Raw genomic sequence first — 20,617 nt, 5'->3', positions numbered from 1 at the left:
AACAGGTCAGCGCCTAACAAGAAACGTAATTGTGCTTGCATTTCGACCCATACGGTCGTTTTCTGGGTAAGGACGGGCTGCATCAGCCAGATTCTTTCAGATAGTGGGATTCAAATCTATAACTCTCATGTTGCTTTTCGTATATTTGCTTGTCAAATCTTCCTGCCACAGGTAAAAAGAAAGTAGGCTTTTTACTACTAATCAAAACAGCTTCAATTGCATTTATTTGACTCCTTCTTTGATAGGATGTTTGACTTTGTTACATTTAAAGGTCCCATGACATGGTGCTCTTTGGATGCTTTTATATAGACCTTAGTGGTCCCCTAATACTGTATCTGAAGTCTCTTTCCTGACAGAAATTACAGGTGCAGAATTACAGCCACTAGAGCCAGTCCCACAATGAGCTTTCCTTATAGCATGTGCCATTTCTGTGTCTGTAGCTATTGAGGAGGAGAGGTGGAGTGTTTGGGGTGTGGCCTTGACCAACTGCCACTTTGCTCGTTTGAAAGCCATGATGTCTCTCTCTCATGGGTGGGCCAAATTCTCTGGGCGGGCAAAGCAGAGAAAGGGGAGGTAACCTTTCTTTTTCAGATTCAGATTCCAGATCGGCCCATCTGAGCTTTCACTTTCTCAAAGGCAGAGCAGGATACCCAGGACTCGGTTTACACCTATCGCCATTTCTAGCCACTGGGGGACCATAGGCAGGCTGAGGGAACGCATATTAATGTTAAAAAAACTCATAAAGTGAAATTTTCATGCCATGGGACCTTTAAGTTAGTTGGAGCCGTAAGCCCAAAGTGCGGTAAATGCTATCATCGTTGTGGAAAAGACAGCAAAAGTAACTGATTCACTCCACAAACACTGTGTTGAATTAATTGCTGGTCCCAGTCCACAGAAACAGAGTCATTAGTCTATAAATCCGGCCAGTTGCCAAGAATGTTAAGAGTGACATAAGGCAAGATTAACCATCCATCCTCACAAGTACCAAACTGAGTCACAGTTGACTGTGAATGTAAACACTAATATTGACATGGGGAGCTCTTGTAGCTTAACTGTGCACAAGGGAGCTCTAAAGCCAATCCACTCTCACACACACACACACACACACACACACACACACACACACACACACACACAAAGAGAAAGACACTTCTTTTGAGGGCACCTTACATCATGAAAACAAGTACATACTACATTGTGAATTGTTTGATTTCGAGAGGTGTTCCCAAAGCAGAGAGTAGACACTCCTAAAATAATTTATGGGAGTCATAATTTAGAAAAACACTGTTGTTTGTATGGAGGAGGTAATAATAGAGGCGGCTTTTAAGGGACAAAATGCATCTCACTGCATTAAATAATGGTGATGGCTTGATATTCTCCTTGTCATTTTCATATTATATCATATCTTGTGGTTGGCAGAAAGAAGTGGTGAAGTTTACTTTTTTGTTTGTTTATTAACTCAAGTACTTAAGTACACATTTCAGGTACTTTACTTAATACTGCACTTCAGAGAAAAATATTGTATTGTATATCTTTTTACTCATCTACAATTATTTGACAGTTTTAGTTACTAGTTACTTTACAAGATTTTTTAATACAAAACATATGCACAGTGCACAGCTTACAAAATATGTTTGATGTTTGATTTTATGAATTAACTAGAGATGAAGCAATCAGGCACTTCACCTTATTTTTTTAATTTTTACAAACCAATCAATCCATTAATCAAGAAAATAATCAGCAGATAAATCCATGATGAAAATAATCATTATTTGCAGTCCTATACAGAAAGGTAAAAGATGAACACCACATAAACCAACTATGACAGTAAAAATCCTGCTTTTGAATCAATGCATGAGTAAAACAAGTCTGATTTAATATATAATAATTTAACAGTAACAGGAGACATTGTATGTACATTGTCTTGATTATACCTACATACTTTTTATTTATTTTATTTTAGTATTTTTACAGTACAGAGTAGTATGACTACTTTTTCAGACGTAAGGATCTGAATGCTTCCGCCACGACTGGCAGATACAAAAAAAGATAAGGAAGCAACTCAGTGTTGCATGTGAGCACTTAGATCCCACAACAGTGCTGAGCAGAATCTAGAGCATCCAAATTTAGTCGAACGAAATCCAGGGTTAATCACCCAGAATGCAAAGCAGATACTCAAACATCTGTTAGAAAAGAGAGAGCACGGTGGCTTGCATGGAAAATCCATTTGCTCCCCATATAAATAGGGGGGAACAGTGAAATTACTTTCCAATCTCTGAGTGGAGAAGAAACACGATTTTGTGTTTTGACCAGGCTAAGAATGATGTTGAAGGGGAAAGAAAAGGGAAGCAAAATGACACTGTCCACAGGTCTGCCTGCCTTTAAACAGCAGGTATTTTAAAAACGCATAAGCTGTTATTCCAAATGGGCTGGTTTCTCATTATTTCTCAAATCTTTATTGTATTTGGTGCTGTACAAAATCACAGACAGGTTTGGCGAGGCTATATTACTGTGCAAATGTTGTCGATATTAACCCACATCAAATGAAGTCTTATTGCTGGCCAAGTGAGCTTACATGCCCCATAAAAATCTCAAACATTTGGACTTCAAATCTATGAAGCATGGACGGAAGATGTGGTGATGGTTTTATGCAGCTCTGTGGCTAACCCTGCACTACGAAAAGCTTTGTTTTGTCTCTGGGGAGCTGGATGTTTCTATTCCATTCTAATCCAAGCTACCTGAAGTAGTGTTGTAAACACATGAAAGTGCAATTCTCTAACAAGGAGTTTTCCTGACTGTTAAATTGTGAGTTAAATCTTTTGGCTGTATGCCTGTTTAGGTCCAGCTAATTGTCAGGGAGGAGGGTTACCTTGAAAACACTCTTCAACTCTCACATCACATTAAGTCTAACCAATACAGAGAAGTGAAGAGAGAAAAAATAAAAAGACTTCACTTCAAAAAAATAAAGACAGGATCCTATGGGAAGATCCCTGCCCGTTCATCTTTAATGTATCTCAACTTGTGCTCCGAGGCTCTGAGGACTGACAATGGAGAACAGACAGAACAAAAGGAGAATGGCAAAGGGAAAGAAAGAATTTGGAAAGAGAAAAGGGAGGATGAGGGGGCAGCTTACTGGGGAATAGGAGTGTACTGTGAATGATTGATGAGCAGACAGGGCTGTTCGGTGCGTTCGCCAAGCAATAAAAATGGACTAATCCATCCTTTTCACTCCCTGAGGATCATAGCACCATAGCCATCACTGAGCTAGTGGGATTTTTGGAACTTTCCAGTCTGTTCACTGACCAGTTTTCAAGAAGCAAAAACAGTGGAGAAGTTAGTGCCCAATGTTATCGCACTGGAGTCTCTCTATCACCTCCCTTTTTCAATCTCTTTTTTCCTTTCTTTTTACCCTGCTGTTTGTCTGTCTGTCCTTTTTTCTTTCAGTACCTGTCCATCTGACTGTTGCTTGGGTAATTTGCCTGGATCAATCTGTTTAACCCCCAAAATGTCCACACTCATCTCCTGTGTCATTTCCCCCTTGACCACCCACTCTCACGAGTGTAATTTTCGCTCCAAACTCACCTTCATTCATGCTGCATCCTGATTACCCTTTTCTCCCTCTTGTTACTATTTTTCCCCATCAGCTGCCAGCCGTTTTTGCTTAACACAGAGTGACCCCTGTTGGTGGAGAATATGCTTACAGGCAGTAATGGCACATCTTTCTCTTCTCTGGGGGACGTCAACCGTGAAATCAGCCTGGCATTGGCTACACTGTGACAGACCCTCTGTCTCGGGGCCATATTTGCCCCCTGCTCTCCCTCCTCACCAGTCAGTAGGTGGGGTTAGTCCCCTTGCTTCATAGGTCTCCACAGTATTTCCTCCCTCTCTTTTATAGCTATTGTACAGCTGACCAAGTCATTAAAATTCTCTCCTGTAAATCTTTTGGCTGGCAATCAGTGCCTCCTCGTGTTTATCTTTTTCTCTCAGATACATGAAATAATGTGTTTCTAGAAAAAGTACTCAGATTCTTTACTTTTAAAAGTATCAATACCACAATGTAAAAAGTCCAGCATCCAAAATGACATTAAGTAAAAGTACCTATAGTACTTATAGTATGTATTAGCAATATATACTTAAAATGTCAAATATCTAAGTACTTGTTATGCATAATAGCCCCTTTCAGGGTGTTATACATTATATATGGCATATAATTGTATTATTATTATGGACCCATAACATGTAAGCAGCATTGTAATGTTGTAGCTGGAATGCTGGACCTAATTTTAGTTACTTTATATAATGTTGGGTAGTTTAATCTATAACAATATATCAAGTAACTAGTAACTAAGATAAGCCTGTATTGATCATTTAAGGGTTGCAGCAGCACAAGGACAAAGATAAGTACAGATACATAGATAATTTTATATTTATTATTATTATTATTATTATTATTATTATTATTATTGTTGTTGTTGTTATATTAACAATATTAAGTATATAAATGAAAATAAGAATAATAAAAATAGAAGCTATATTTTTCATAGTTGTGTGTCATAATGGATGTCAAATTGCTGCAAAACAATTCTACCTACCACCCACAAATAACTTAACCTACATAAAGTATATAAAGTATTATATTATATAAGGTGAAATGCACTGATATAGTATAACATATGTTACAGTAAAGTACAGCAATATAGCAGAGAATATAAAATATAATATAATATAGTATAGACATAACATAAATTATAATATATCTACAGCTTTCAAATAAATGTAGTGAGGTAAAAAGTACATTATCTCCCACTGGAATGTAATAAAGTATAAGTGCCAAGTAGCATTAAATGTAAATAATGACAAAAGTACACTTGTACTAGCATAGTTTGACATTTTTGCTTGGATGAGAAGATTGATACAGCTACAGCAAGCAGCTGGTTTGCTTAGCATAGCACAAAGAATGGAAACAGGAGAAACAGTTAGCCTGGCTCTGCGTCCTAACTTAACAAGTTGTATCATGTTTTTTCAATCCGTACAAAAACCAATGTGTAAGGGACTGTTCGTTATTTATTTAAGGGGCCACCGGAGGAGTGTTGGGACCTTTAGTCAAAATAGACATGACCCTCCCCTCGCCAGTAATAATTCTCCTATGACCCTCCAAAACGATTTGGAAAAAAAGGCATGACCCTCCCCCAACAATTTATCGATACCTTCTGCAGTGGTTTGTGCTTGGCAACAATATACAGATTACCATAGTTTGTTTACAGCAGTGACATATGTGATTTAACCTCTGCTTTCGCATCTGACGCATCACACTCCTCTGTTATGGTGTGGTGGCCATTTCAGTAGATTTACTCACTAACGTTGTTGTGGAAACACAATAAGCATGGAAACTAAATGCACACTTCCTGCATTACTGCATTACTTCAAATACTAAGTTACTCCTCTAGTAAACTAGTATTCACATGAAATAAAACAATAAAACATTGAGACCATTCAGCAAAGGACACTGGGTAACATTCAACACACAAACTGGTTACTATGGACCCGTCACTAGGCTTCCTCCACTTCGCCGTTTCAACACAGTCTCACTCCCTACTCGTCAAATGTATGACGCATGGTCAAGGAACCCCGGCGTCAAGTTTCAACGAAAGAGGTGTACCCTTGACGTTGTTTTTCGACGTGGGGGTCCGTCAGATAGACATTCATGTTAATCCCTCACCGTCGGATATCGACGAAAGAAAAAACACGCCCAATTTACACAATAAAATACTAATAATGAAAAAATAGTGTTTTATGCTTAGCACTTTGATTTGCCTTATATATACTATATAAAAAAACTACAGTTGAGTGTTTCCAAATACAGCCTAATGGCTTGTTTGACTAATTTGCATTTGTTTTGACTGTTGTTAAAAACAATAAACTATATACAAAGAGAAGCATTTTTTATTTTATTTTCTATGCATAGTTAAAAATGCAATTTTCTAATTGTGCAGTTGATGAATATTAATTGCAAAGTCAAAAAAAAAAAGTTTGATTTAAAATCACACTGCATTATTAGTTGTTTTAAATAAATGACTTTTTTGAAATATCAATTTATGGTAGGCCTAACATATTAATTATTATATTCAGAAGATGATCCTCATATCAATCACTGTGGTTACAGAAGGGACTAGTTTTAGGAAGCATTTTCAGAAAATTAAGGATAAGCAGATTGTTGCAGAGGTTTTTGTTCACAGAGTAAGATGTATATAGCTTTGTTTGGGTATGTGTACATATGTGTTTTGGCATTTTTGGCACACTTCTACCTCAACCTATATACTGCACACAGACAAAACTTACACATCTCATTCAACCATTTCACAAGCTGAGAAAAGGGTCGTGACATGGGTCAGAGGATATCAGAGGTCATAAATGATGAAACAATCCATCGGCTCTGCTCCTATAGGCACCTTGGTGTTCATGGACAACACCTTTGGCTGGAAGGCCTGTGTTGAAAGTGTGTGTTATCTTTTAGAGCAGACACTCACGGTGAATCAGATGCTTTATGTTACAAGGTTGCATTACAGAGCATATTAATATGACTGTCATGAAGGTTGTGTAGAGGAATAGAAACCCGTCTCTCCAGGCAAGCATACAGAATATGGTCTGCTCTATCTTTATTCTCCATGCCAAGTATGAGCTCTTATCCTCTGGCAGAAGATATGGGTAAACTTAACATTTCTAAACTATAGGCCTAATTTGGACCTACCTCAATTAAAACTTAAAATAATGTTCTTTGAGGTTGTGTGTGTTGTGCAATAGCTTCATGATATGATGCATGGTTGCGTGTTGCTCTTGTCACTGTTTGTGAAAGATGAACAATAGATTGTTGCTGTGTGATATGCTTCAGTCTGACTACATATCACTTTGTTTATGTTGGTTAATAAAGTGGTTAATTTTTATTGTAAGTATATGTCAGCTGTATGATAAAACAATATGTCAAGTATTATGTGTGAAGCATTTGAACTCAAGGCAGATATCCCTGGGGACAATAAAGTATCGCCTGCAAAGTGGTCTCCATGATATGTGAAAATTAAAACGTTGTTGTAGGACTATAGCAAACACATCGTTGGAAAGGTCTCAACCTGGACAGTAACATATGTCAGTCTGAAGAGGATACATTACTCCTGCTTTGAAATATTGACCTCTGAACCTTGAACCCAGTACATCTTTGAAGGCTTGTCATTTAGCAACAGGAGGTGCTACACACATAGGACCAGCTGTTCTAGAAAGCTCTGGACCTCAGCTATCATAGATAGATATGGTCACCAAAGTTAACCCACTGTAAGCACTGTCAAATATGGTAATAAGATATTTTCACCTATTTAACGATTCAATTTTTAAAATCTGATGACACCAGTGGGTTCCCCATCCCCAAAAAAACCCAGGGTGTATCCAAAATTATACACTGCCAACTTCTAATTATGAGAAATATACCAATATACTTAAAAACTACAACTCAGAGACGCCATAGAAGCTGTTACAAAGCTTGAACACTTGTAGTTCTTCCGGGAGGGACTTGTTTGGCTCCTGTGGTTTTGCTGTTGGACGTGAATGGGCTTCATTCCATTTCAGATTGCTGCTGCCCGCAGGCCGGCCGAACACACAGTACATGAGACAAATACATGAAACTGTATTTTATTATTATTGCTATCTTTATTGTTTAACTCCTCAAATACAACGTTAGAAAAAACATCAATATTACGAATATAATGTATTTTTATCTTCTTATTCGCTGAGCGGGACGTACTACGTCACTTCTGGAGTAGGCCCTATTCTGCGGATTCGTTTAAACATTATTATGGTACATAACTTGCTGGTGACAAAACCACTGACTGTATATATGTATATTGAAGTGATACTGGCATTAAAGACCCGCTGATCGCTGACTTTTCTTTGAAATGAATGGCCGCATTACATTGGGGGGATATCGGCTTTGACTGAGTCTAGCTCGGATCATATCGTAATGTTCTGTATTACAGCATATACTGTAATATTTCACCGGTAATAAGACCGAAATAATATTATTAAAATAAAGAAATGAATACCATAACATCTAAATAAATGTTGATAGATGTAGCGTTATAGTTTAAAAAATATAAATAAACTAAAATGCAACCCAGCTTCCCTGGCTGAAATAGACCGAAATAATAACATTAAAAGAAATACATATAAACCATGATACTATCTTGTGAATAATGTTGATTAAAACAGCGGTTATTGGGCTAAAAATACCAATAATAAAACTGTCACAGATTTCGAGTTAAGGGGGGGGCGTGTTTTTTCTTTCGTCAATATCCGACAGTGAGGGATTAACATGAATGTCTATCTGACGGACCCCCACGTTGAAAAACAACGTCAAGGGTACACCTCTTTCGTTGAAACTTGACGCCGGGGTTCCTTGACCATGCGTCATACATTTGACAAGTAGGGAGTGAGTCTGTGTTGGCCGTTAAACAAAGTGGAATACACGTAAATCCAAATCTACACAAAACCCGCAATCAGTTAGTAAGCTGACATCAAATGTGGCATTTAGGAAACCTTTATTGCAACCTTGGCACGGTAAGATGTCCAGACTAGCAACATTCATTTTTGTTTTTTGCGTCCTGCTGCTCGCGTCGTCAGCCAGGAAATATTTTTTTTACTAAAGCAGTATATAAAATCACATGTATTACCTACCACCATTTAGTTGTTTTGTGTTATTTAAGATATTTATAAAATATCTGGCCATGCCAGACGTAATTATTCCACTCATTTTTTAAACAATGCAGTTACCCATTTCAGCCACCAGGGGAGCAGTGCTCCCCGTGCCCCAGGTGCAAGTGCAATTGTACTCATGGGTCAGACCCATCTGGTAGCGAAGGAGGGCCGAGACTAAGAGCTACATGTAAAAATATGCACCAAATAAACCACTTTCAAATTTTGCTGTTTCTATGAATACAAAAGTTGGGTAACCCTTGTCTTAATCTACATGTTAGTCTTTCAACACCATTTATCCTTTGTTTTTTTGTCATTCTCTCTTAGTTTAATTTGTTAATTCAAAAGCCCCTCATAGATAAACAATAATAACAAATTATGCTATTGATTTCTTTGTGACTACTGGCTATAGCTTGAAGTAAAGCTCCCACAAATAGTAGTAATGATTAAGTCAGTCTATGTTTTTACATTTTATCTTATACTGGAGGTCATTTTACAGTAAAAAATAAATGTGACAATCTATTAGTATGCCCTGTATGCGGACCCTCGTCTTTTTTCAAACAAATCTAAACAGATTACTTCACATTTGCCATTGAAACAGCTGCCTGGGTGACTCATCCATTCTGAGACACAGTAGCTTCCTGAAAAACAAAGTTTATATCATTGTATTTATCCTGCAGTTTCTCTTGGAAGTCAAAACAGAGAGAAGTAAATCATCTTAAATTTGCTAAAATGCTTAAGTTATGACACAGCCAGCAGAGATTTCCTTTGAAATGTGGAGAGCAGTGTGCTGGGCTGTCTACTGTAAGTGAAGTGTAATTGGGTTTCAGTGTAGAAAAATGTCCTGAGTTTGACTTCAAGTTTAATTTGCTCCAGAGTGAAAAGAATGAATAAGACGTATGCAGATGGGAATGTCAATATGAACTATGCTTTCTTTTTGCTTTCATTATTCACTAAAGGCACCATGACATTGCTGATTTTGTTAAGGGGATTCAGCTTCGAGGAGTGAAATAGATGTATGCTTGAAACAGGTGATGAGAGGGTCTGTGGGGAGCGCCTGATGTGTTTGATGAAATAATGTAAAACAGTTCTAGTATTGGGGAGGACATTACACAAATTACACAATAAAACAGTGACATTTCACATGAAGACAGGCCAAAGAAAAGGCCGCAGACAAGCGCCAAATTTTTTTTGGCAAGTTATACCTGACTTCCTAGCAGCCCATCACACTCTGCTCAGACGACATATTTGGTCACCAGATGAGACTGGCCCCTCTGACACTCTCAATTACCTCACATGATTTATTTCAAATTTCATTTGATGAGACTGACCCTTCGCCCCAGCCACAGAAAAGACTGAGTTATAAACGTCAACCATGAGATTTTGATTTAGGGAGATCCAAGTGATTAAAAGTTAATTGTTGAAATGTGTCAAGGTGGCTTGTTTAATTATGGCGAACGAGGCATTCATTTGGGCTCCGACTTTAAATACCGCGGCAGGTAACTAACACTGCGAGGCTCGCCTGTGTGGATGCAGCGCTGCTTTATTTACTTTTGCAGAAGTCACAGCGATGACCCCTGGGGAAGATAATCAAGGTGGATTTAACATTTAATGCCGTAGCTACGTGATGAGCATATCAAGTCAATTATGATTTTCAGAAATGGGACGGGGAGCTTGAAACAGGAGAAAATGCTGATAACCAGTGTTACGCATGTTTAAATTGTGAAGTATAACAGACAGTTTTGAGTATTCAGATGCGGCTTATCCCTAGGCTGCTGCTTACATGGGATAATTAGGTCCAATGTAGTAGCTGGAAGAGGTAGCTGGATGGAGTGGGAGTGCACAGATTCAATAATCCTGTATTTTTTAACATATTGTTAAGCACTTAAGCTATTCCCCACTAAGTTAGTTGGTTCCCCCCACTGTCACTGGGGAATCAACAGAATGCTCTACCCATATTTTTTAGATTTGTCGGGCACAGATATTCATAGCCATTGATTTATGTGTCAGGTCATAGTCCTCCAATGGCATTAATGTATTCCATAATTTCCACTGTATTCAAGAAGAAGAGAAGACATAAGGAGCTTTCTTGCTTCCTGCAAAGTTTGAACTGGGTCATGATGAAGACCCCGCAGGCCGTTTCTCATTGCATGAAACTATGCCTTTCATGGCATGCCAGTTACACAGCAGATACTCAAGCAAAGTTCATTTTCATATGAACTAATGCCCCTTTTCTTTCCATGTGAATAGAATAAAAGCACATTCAACTGTTAGTAAATAAGGACACACACTGAAGCACAGGATACCAGATTTAACCAACAACATCCATTTACAGTTCAGCAGCTCTGAAAGTAGCACCACCTGCAGGCAGTGAGTAGGACAACTGCAGGGTTGTTTTTTATGTTTTTATATTTTCAAGATGTTTTGGCAAGTCTCGCTTTGCCAGACCCACCTCCACAGCGCTGCGAAGGAGTCTGGCTAGTCCACACAGCATTCTGGGATAGGAGAAAAAAAAGTGCTGTGGTTTATTGGCATTTCTTTAAACCAATCACAATCGTCATAGGCGGCGCTAATCACTATGAAAAGCCGCAATGCCGCTGCATAATGGCCTCAGGAAAGAAAATTGTTTATGTGGAACATGTGTACGTTCAAAAGTTGTTTTAGTCGTGCAACAGAAAACTCAGATTGGACAGATAGTCTAGCTAGCTGTCTGTATTTACCCTGCAGAGATCTGAGGATCGGTTAACCATAGTCCTCAGAAATCCACCGGAGTTTAAAATGCCAATACAAACAAAACAAAAGATAACCGACATCCTGCTCAAAAGAATGAGTGGGGCCACCAAATTGCTACTTTATTTTTTTCCCAAAAAATTAAAATTTGTAGGAAAATATACATTAAAATGAATCCAACATATTATTAGCAAAGATAAATCGGCCTATTCGTCGGCCTAACAACCTCAACAACATGATGATAGGCTTACTGGCCTATAGGTAAGGTAGCATCTATGGTAGCCATCCACAGATACAGGTAAGCTTATGGATTCACTGTGCCTTCCACATTTATTACAATAAAACATAATTGTTTTTGAATTGAATAAAAAATATTCAGATATTTGAATATGTAAATAATTATTATTTTAATGACTAAGTATTGTAGGTCACCATGAAAAGGTGTATAGGCTTTAGGCCGCCCTACATTATTGTAGCCCAGTATATTATGCAACTCACTTTTATAAAATATACGTAGTAGGGGGTCCCTGCTCGTCTCTCTCTCAGGTTAGGGGTCCTTGGCCTGAAAAACGTTGAAGACCACTGCGCTAGACCAAAACCCAAAGATATTCAGTTTATAATTATATAAAAGAGCAAAATCTGAAAATCTGAAATATTGGAGAAGGTAGAACCAGATTTTTTTTTTTTTAAATGTCTGAAAAGGATTATTCAATTTTGAAAATAGCTCCAAATTCAATTTCTGGCGATCGACTAATCAGTTAATCAACTAATCGTTGCAGCTCTATAAATTATTTTCTGCTGAATACTGGGAAGAGTTCACAATGTTTTGATTACCTTGTTCATGTCTTTTGTCCTCTGTGCTCCTATGGTTCCTTTTCACTAAATTTGCGTGGAATAATTTCCCTTTTGCTCATTTTGACATATTTCACTAACAAAAACAAATACTATACTTGCGACCCATGCTAAGCATGTGAGAGGATGTAGGATTTTCTGCAGTTTGTAAGTGACAACCTGAAAGGTGATGATGTCACCATTACATCTGCATGTAGGCAGTGCCCATAACTTACTTTTTTGGTATTGGCCAGCTTGAAGAAAAAAGAAAGTAGCATTAAGTTCTGTGCTTTTGGATATCTGAACTACAAAAATGGTTGTTGTTGAAATTGTGTACACATCTGTTGTTTATTGGTAGAACTGTGACAGGTGACTGTTTCTCTCTACTAGCACTTAAGCTCATTTGTCTGAGCCTTAATGCTCAAAGCTTAATGTTATTCATAGATATTTAGAAACGGAAATAAATGATAACTCAAATCATAAATGTGCTATTTTGCATGTTTTAACAGTATTAAAACACAAACATACACACATGCATGTACTTATTCAATATAATTGCAAAGCCAAATTATAGTGGCACTGGGGAAATAAGAATTATTTTATGTGCGCTGTATTCATTTCACGCCTGATAGACTCCCACCTTTAACCGGGAATGTGCATGTCTTCCGATGCAGTTTCAGGCTCCGGTCTTCTAATAAAAGAATAATGGAAGCATTCTCCCTTTTTAATTGGACATTGTTGGACTGACATATCAATTCTGCTGCAGAGATGCCCTTTCCATGTATTTTGTAATTGAAACGTTCCCAATTTCCCACTTACAGTCCCTCTAAACAGGAGACTGAGACTGCTTATGTATTGCAAATCTGGATCGCCTGCATGGTTATTTATTGTTGACTCTGCTATACTGAGCATCATATCACTTTTTCTGACTAATATCTTGATGCTCGTGTGACTTACTCTCTCTCTCTCTCTCTCTCTCTCTCTATCTATCTATCTCTCTCTGTCTGAGTCGTAAATGCTTGTTGCGTAGAAACACGCTAATGTGCAATTCTCGTTATATTCTCGTTGATAGTAGCAATACTATTAATACTGGTGATTCATCTGCCTTCATAGAATTTGTTTTCTGCCATTTTACATTCCAAAAGCTCTGATTTCTATTAGCATTTTTGCAATTATCCAGAAATTCTATTAAAGTTCTTGGCAATGAAATGACAAGAAATGATCACCCTATTAGGAGCTGAAAACATTCTAATGTGAACAGTATTGTATGGTAATAATTTTCATCAGAGAAAAAAAACTTTGAATTACTACCTGTGTTTAAGCACTCAAAATTCCATTTCAGGTATTCATGGCATGAGGCTGACAAGTGAACTAAAGCCGAGCAAATAAAAACTGGCAGCCGCTGGATGAATGGCTGCATGGTTGGGTCATGATAAGGAAGAATTACATTTTTACACATCACTGAGGAGAGGAAAACAAAGCCTGGTGTGGGGTTAAAAGCTCTTTAAACGGTTGGAAAATAACCCAGCAGAGAAGAAAAAACAAAAACCATCGTTCTCTCTTAGTGATTTAAGCCTTTTCCTCAGTGGAAGATGTAAATGATTTAGAGCTCATCAAAATCACACAGTATGGCCCCCAAAGCACACATAGTAAAAAGGATGATAGTGGTCCGCAGGATACTGTGTCAATCTTTTGGGGGCGTTCCTAATGGAGCTATTAACCAGTCAGTTGTGATTTACAAAGAACTTCATTAATCATGACAAGAGGGATAACACTCCCTCATTTAACAGTACAACTTCCAGATTCTTCATATTCTTTATGATCAAATGTAACACTTCAAACTAATTACCTATCTATCTATCTATCTATCCATCCATCCATCCATCCATCCAGCCATCCTTCCATCCATCCTTCCATCCATCCATCCATCCATCCAGGAAGTCTGACTCATATCCCCCGTTGCCCTGCTCAATGTCAACCTGTCCTTTACACATTTGTATAATTGCAGAAGCAAAAGGGAAATAATAAAGAGAAACTATGGCGGCAATAACAATAATCAAAATTAAAACTGGAAATGGTACTGCAAGGATTGTTCTTTGTCAGTCAAAGCCTGATTGTGTTTACTTATCTACTTTGAATCTCTGATTGCAAGGACTAATGCTACCAAGGAAAGTTCTATGAACTTTGGTCTTATTTCTTTATGTTTGCCATCTGCTGACTGCTTGTTTTCTTGCCATATCCTCTATGATTTTGTCTCATGTTGCATAATATCCTGTATGCGTTGGAAAGTTTAAGAAAATGCTGAAATTACACAAAAAAAGAAAAGCAACCTTAAGCAGAAAATAAAAATAAACCTATAAAATTATATAAATTGCAAAAAATAAAAACTTAAAGACTGACAAGGTAGGATTGCCCCAAATGAAAAGCCAGATAAAAAAAATCTCTTTAATTTTATTTTTGTTTCTTTTAGAGCTAAAACAAGTAAGTAACTGATTAGTCGACCAACAGAAAATGAATCGTCAACTATTCTGATAAGAAAAAGTTCCAAATGTGTGCCGGTTTCAGCTTTTCTCTGTTATATATAATCGTAAATTGAATATCGTTGGTTTGACAAACATTTGATGATGTCACCTTGGGCTATGATAAATAGTGATGTAAATTTTCTGACTTTTTATAGACCAAAACGACTAATCGATTAAGAAAGAAAATATTCGTTAAGATTAATCAATAACAAAAATAATCCTTAGTTTCGTTTGCCAATGGAAGATACAAAGGCCAAAAAGACTACATAGATGACGATTCAGTTCAGTCATAAAGGACAGAAAAGGGGCGCAAGACCTACTGTACATTATCCCAGCCAGTTGGCAGCTTGGCTTTTGGGAGCCCACTCCCACTGGGTGTGAATCAGAAATCTAACAGCTAATGGCAACAGTCACCCCATGGTAGTGCTACTGACAGCAAACTAATGCCCACACATACAGAGTGGAGCACAAGAGCTGTCAACACCCCACCATGACCCTGCGGGTATAAACTGGTGAAAGAAAGAAAGAAAGAAAGAAAAATCCGTCTCCAGTTGAAATTGATGGCTGTTATTTCTTTTTCCAACACCTCTTAAGCACACTTGAGCCTTTTACCAACTAAGGGTGGATTTTCCTCTTCAGTATTTGTCTTACAATAATTATCAGTGGAAGAGGGAGCGTACTGAATGGGTCAGAGAAGGAGTATATTAGTATCAACTCTGTGAACATAATTCAAGCATTTATTTCAGGCTCTCACACACACGTCACATGTGGAAGTGCCTGCAAATTGGTGACAAATTAAAGGAAAAAACAAAGTTTCTTAGTCATATTCATCTTTCTTAGTCATGCAGAACTCTACTGGATCGATGGAACAACAGATATTCCCTCATTTGATGCTGTGATGATGGTGGTGGAGAGTGCTGTCTAGCATGTGGCTCCCAAAATCTCCCATAGGTGTTCAGCTGGGTTGGGATCTGGTGACTGTGACCTTGCCATAGCATATGTATCACATCATTTTCATGCTTACACCACAGTCAGTGAAGCCTAATGCTCTCTATGGAAGTGTCTGCTTTTTTTGTTTCTCCACTCTTGGTTTAGTCTTCAATTTGCCAGCCATCTATGATTTGAGGCAGATATTAGTTTTAGCGCATTACAGTTTTCACCTCAAAATAAATCCAAATTTTAACAACTCCTCAAGTCTTGTCCCTAACTATATGTTGTGCACCTTGCCACTAGAGAGCAGCTAACGCAAATGGTTTTGTTAGCGCTGAGTTGAAGAAAGTTAATTTAATGTATTATTATTTAATCATTATCCTACATTTACATCACAACACTCATCATACTATGCAGCCTTCAAAATACAGTTGTGTACAGTGTTTTGTTGAGTTTGGAAGATTTGGGCATTTACCAGGCAAGGTGGGTCAAATGAAATGATGCTTGGTTGCATTATGGGAAATGTATGATCCAGTGTTTTTGAAACACACCAGGAACTTAAAGTCAAGATATCTCGGCCTCTCCTCTTTTAATTTTGACCATGTATTTGTTTTTTATTATGTCGCTTGAAAGTTTTCAAAATTTGTAATACTTTTCTAGAGAATGAAGCAAAATCCAAAAATGAATATGTATCTTACTGTATATCACGAGAGCAAAAGGAATTAGAAGCTATCAGAATCTATTAAAGCGTTATTTAATTAACAACAAAGCTACCAACCCTGCAGGTTTTCATGAGAAAAGCATTTGGGGAGAGTGAGGGAATCGCTTAACAGCTGCGCTCACCAAGATGAGTAGTATCTCCAGCTTTCAGCAGCACCAGCAGGCCAGATCAAGTTTGTGTTATCAGTATACAGGTTAAACAGCAACACAGAGCACCGTCAGCAAAGAGCAGGAGTCCTGAGGGGAACAGACATCAAAGTAATCAACTACTGAATGAAAGAAGAGAGAGCAGCTGTCACACCATAGAACCATGTCACCTTTTTTTCTCAGCAGAATGGAAATGTCGTTTTATCAGCATGCCTACAAACACCACAATTGATGTTGCCATAAAACATTATCCACCACCATGATAAACCAATAACCAAAATACAATGTCATTATCATGCTTAGCTTCTACAGGCCATAACCGTCTTGATTAATAAAAGCTGTTACAAGTTCAGAATGTTGAATTGGTAGCTGAAAGTGAAAAACAGCCAATACTCCGAGCAAACAGGCATCAGCTTAATCTATCTTGAGCAGCACACATGGCAGAATGCGAGACGGTCATGATTTTCTATTTTGTTATTTTTCAGCGTTGCTCCACAGTGTTGATATTGTGTGACTGAATCACCACAATATGAGCGAAACACTTCAGCAGAAACTCCAGGTTCTTTCCCTGAGATTCCAGCAGAGAGTGCATTAATCATCACAGTCTCCTTTCTAAGTGAAGACAGAGCGAAACAGCTGGGGGAGAGGAGCTCGGCTTTAAACAGTACAGACTGCAGGAGGTTCAGCCATCACTTCTCGTTGTGGATTCTGACATCAATAGTAATGAATACCTTGGAGCGTTGCCTGACTGCCTGAGCATGAATTGCTTTCACACATGAGGCCGGGCTTTGGATGAGGTTTTATTTGTGTCTTTGTGTTAGTGACCATGTCTGTTGGTTTGTGTCTGACCGTGTACGCACTTCTGTGTACCTGTACGTCCTCCTGCATTGCTGTGAGCGTGCGCCTTTGTTGGGGCAGATATGAGTAATATGCAGAATAACAGGTAGACCTAAATGACCTAAACTGACAGGAACAATTAATCAGAACATTGTTGGTGCTCTTGGACCTCATGCTGAGGTTACACCTGCAAGGGCTGGAGCTGCATTGGGATCTAGTGCACCTATCCGCAATGATGTTTAAATGATCTATGGCCGGCTGGACCACATTTATTGCAAGCAAAGAAGCAACTGTTTGCATGGTTGTTGGATAGTTAAGATGCAGTTCACCCAAGTACAAAAATAGAAAAAGACAGATGATCTTGTTCAAGTTCAATCGTTTAACAGAAAAGATGACAATACATATTGGGTACATCCCAGTTCACTTTTTTGATTCCCTGGCTTCATGATAGTTGCTTGACCCGAAAATCGTTCTGGTCGGCTATCATGAAGGCCATTCCATTGTTCTTGTTTCTGCTCTGAGGAGCGAGGCTACATGAGACCCACCTTCGCTGCAGCTGATCGGACTGATCTAAAACTGTGCCACAACATGCACTGCAGTTTCATTTCGAAGTGGACAGACAAATACAGCTCAACTACAATAGGTTTTAGATTTTGTGTTTTCTGATTCACCATGGATCTGTGTTGTGTGTGTAATTTATCAGAAAGATTTTTCTCTTCTTGATCATGAAAAGATGCAAGAGGGGGAAACGGATGCAGTTAAGGGTATTGGCATGCACCTACAGACAGACTTGAACAGATTTTTTTGGCCATTGCATGGAAACAAGCTGTAAACACAACATCAACAGATTATTACCATATAAAGTTGTTGTGGCTAAAATGTTAGCAAACAGTTGCTTATTTACACATTCAGCCGAAACGAGTAACATTTGCATTCATTTGTAGTTGTGTTTCAGTCCACCTGATGAATTTGGTCTCCACCAACTCCTGAAGGAAACATCTGACTCTATAGCTGCTAAATGCTCATCTATTATAGTGTATTATATGATCCAAAACAGTAAAATCTCAGGCCATAAAACCAAAACAATGAGTGAAAAGACACTAAAATGCTCCGGAGAGGGAACTGCAGAGTTGGGTGATAATTCTCTGTGGGTTTGTCCTTATGACCTACCCCTTTCACATTACACATAGTTATTGTATCCATTGTCATCAAAATATTGATTATAGCAGCTTAAAACACATTTTATTAATTTAACATACCTTGTTAGGTCCCCAGTGTTTGGTGGTAAGGAGTGAGCATATATAGCCTACAGTAGAATAAAAAATACATCTAAAAGAGGCAAGAAACTTTGTTAGTTGATTGCTGGCCAGTAAGAAGGTTGATGTATGTGATGTCTAGATAAATAGAAATGCTTCTGGAATATATCTCGGTGGGTAGATGTAGCAGGCTGGAGTTGTCACTAAATTGCAATCACATTCTGCTCAGTAAATTCAGTTGTCACCAATCAAAGCAAATGCAGTTAAACACAGACTTAAAACCTGGGCCCTCTCCATTTCATTCTATCAAAGCTAGAGCCACCTAGCCAGTTTTAATGCCATACCTTCTCTACCCTCACACACAATGCCAGGAGGTCTTTGCTTGCTGATCTATGTAGGACAAGCAGCAGGGTGTCTAAAGTAATAAATGAGCAAGATGAATGTGGGGGATATGTTCATTTGAAAGCTCTTGTCACTGAGGGTTTGTCGTCCGGCTGCACAAAGGGTGTAGCCGTCCTGCCCGATTTACTTTAGATTCAAACCATGGCTAAATTGGAAATCGTGAATCACTCTGACACCATTGGCGCAAGATGGATTACTCCAGTTAAAGGCTGCCTTTTCTTTACTTTGGTTCTTTTTAAAGAAATCATACAAAAATTAAATTTTTTGACAGACGGCTGACCCGGGCAACGAAAGGAATAACAAAGGGAGGCCAGCACTGAGGCACTATAAAGCTGGTTTTTATCAGCACTGCACTATACCAGCTACATCCAAAAGCTCTCAGCTCGCAGCACAATGAGCCTGGCTGAATATTTGATCAACTGTCTCAGGTTTAACAAGCCTTGCCAAACTACACCTGCCTGGAGGAAAAAAGAAATGCCTTCGAGCAGGGCAATGCCTCCCTCCAAGATGTTCAGGAAATAAGCGTTTGATGTTCACAATACCCAATCTGCACTAATCTCATCCAGTCTCGGGCACTTTGATTCTGAGCAAGGTTCAAGATCTGCATTACTGAACAATAGCTCTCTGGATGCCAATGATGCCTTCCGGTATAATCTAGCCATAAATTGCAAAACAATACACTCAACCACAGCCCAGTGTAAGCTAAATGGAGCTTTTAAAGATTGCATTCAATAAAATACTATATAACTGTACTTCATGCCAAGTGTGATACAACAGATATTTCGTCATAATGCACTTGGAAACTCTCCCACATATAAAGTCATGGATAACTCAGTTGTACAAAGGTGTGAATTTATGTGTGTATGCTCTCTTTTAGTCTGGACTGTGTGTGTGTGTGTGTGTGTGTGTGTGTGTGTGTGTGTGTGTGTGTGTGTGTGTGTGTGTGTGTGTGTGTGTGTGTGTGTGTGTGTGTGTTCACCCCAACTCATCGTCGCTGGCTTCAGCTCATTGCCCTGCAGTAATATCAGGCCTTAGAGACACCTGGGACCAGTGGTGTGGGCCCTCAGAGGAGGCAACCACCTGGCAACTGGCCCTGATTACTTTCTCCACTCTCCGGAACTCAACTCTGTATATGCCATTAACCAGCTGCACGCGGTGTGATCCCAACTCGACCGTGCCATTAACCCTGTACACAAAGGGTTGTTTACAAACGCGCGCACACGCACGTGCGCGCGCGCACACACACACACACACACACACACACACACACACACACAGCTTAACCGTCAGCCTACTGAAGCCACAGTCATCTACAGACCAACATCTTCCATAATCACTCCGGTGAGAGCTCTGCAGTGGGAGAACATGAAGCGCGGGTGACATCTAGTGGGGAAATTATAGAACAATCAGACATGAGCTGTTGTGTTAGAGTTGTTGCAAGGTGTGCAGTTAATATTACTTTAATACAATATAATAAACAGGGTAAAAAGGAGGAAAATGCCCCCT

Source organism: Perca fluviatilis, chromosome 7, assembly GCF_010015445.1.
Source record: "Perca fluviatilis chromosome 7, GENO_Pfluv_1.0, whole genome shotgun sequence".
Lineage (NCBI taxonomy): Eukaryota > Metazoa > Chordata > Actinopteri > Perciformes > Percidae > Perca > Perca fluviatilis.
Note: the sequence above shows the minus strand (reverse complement) of the source record.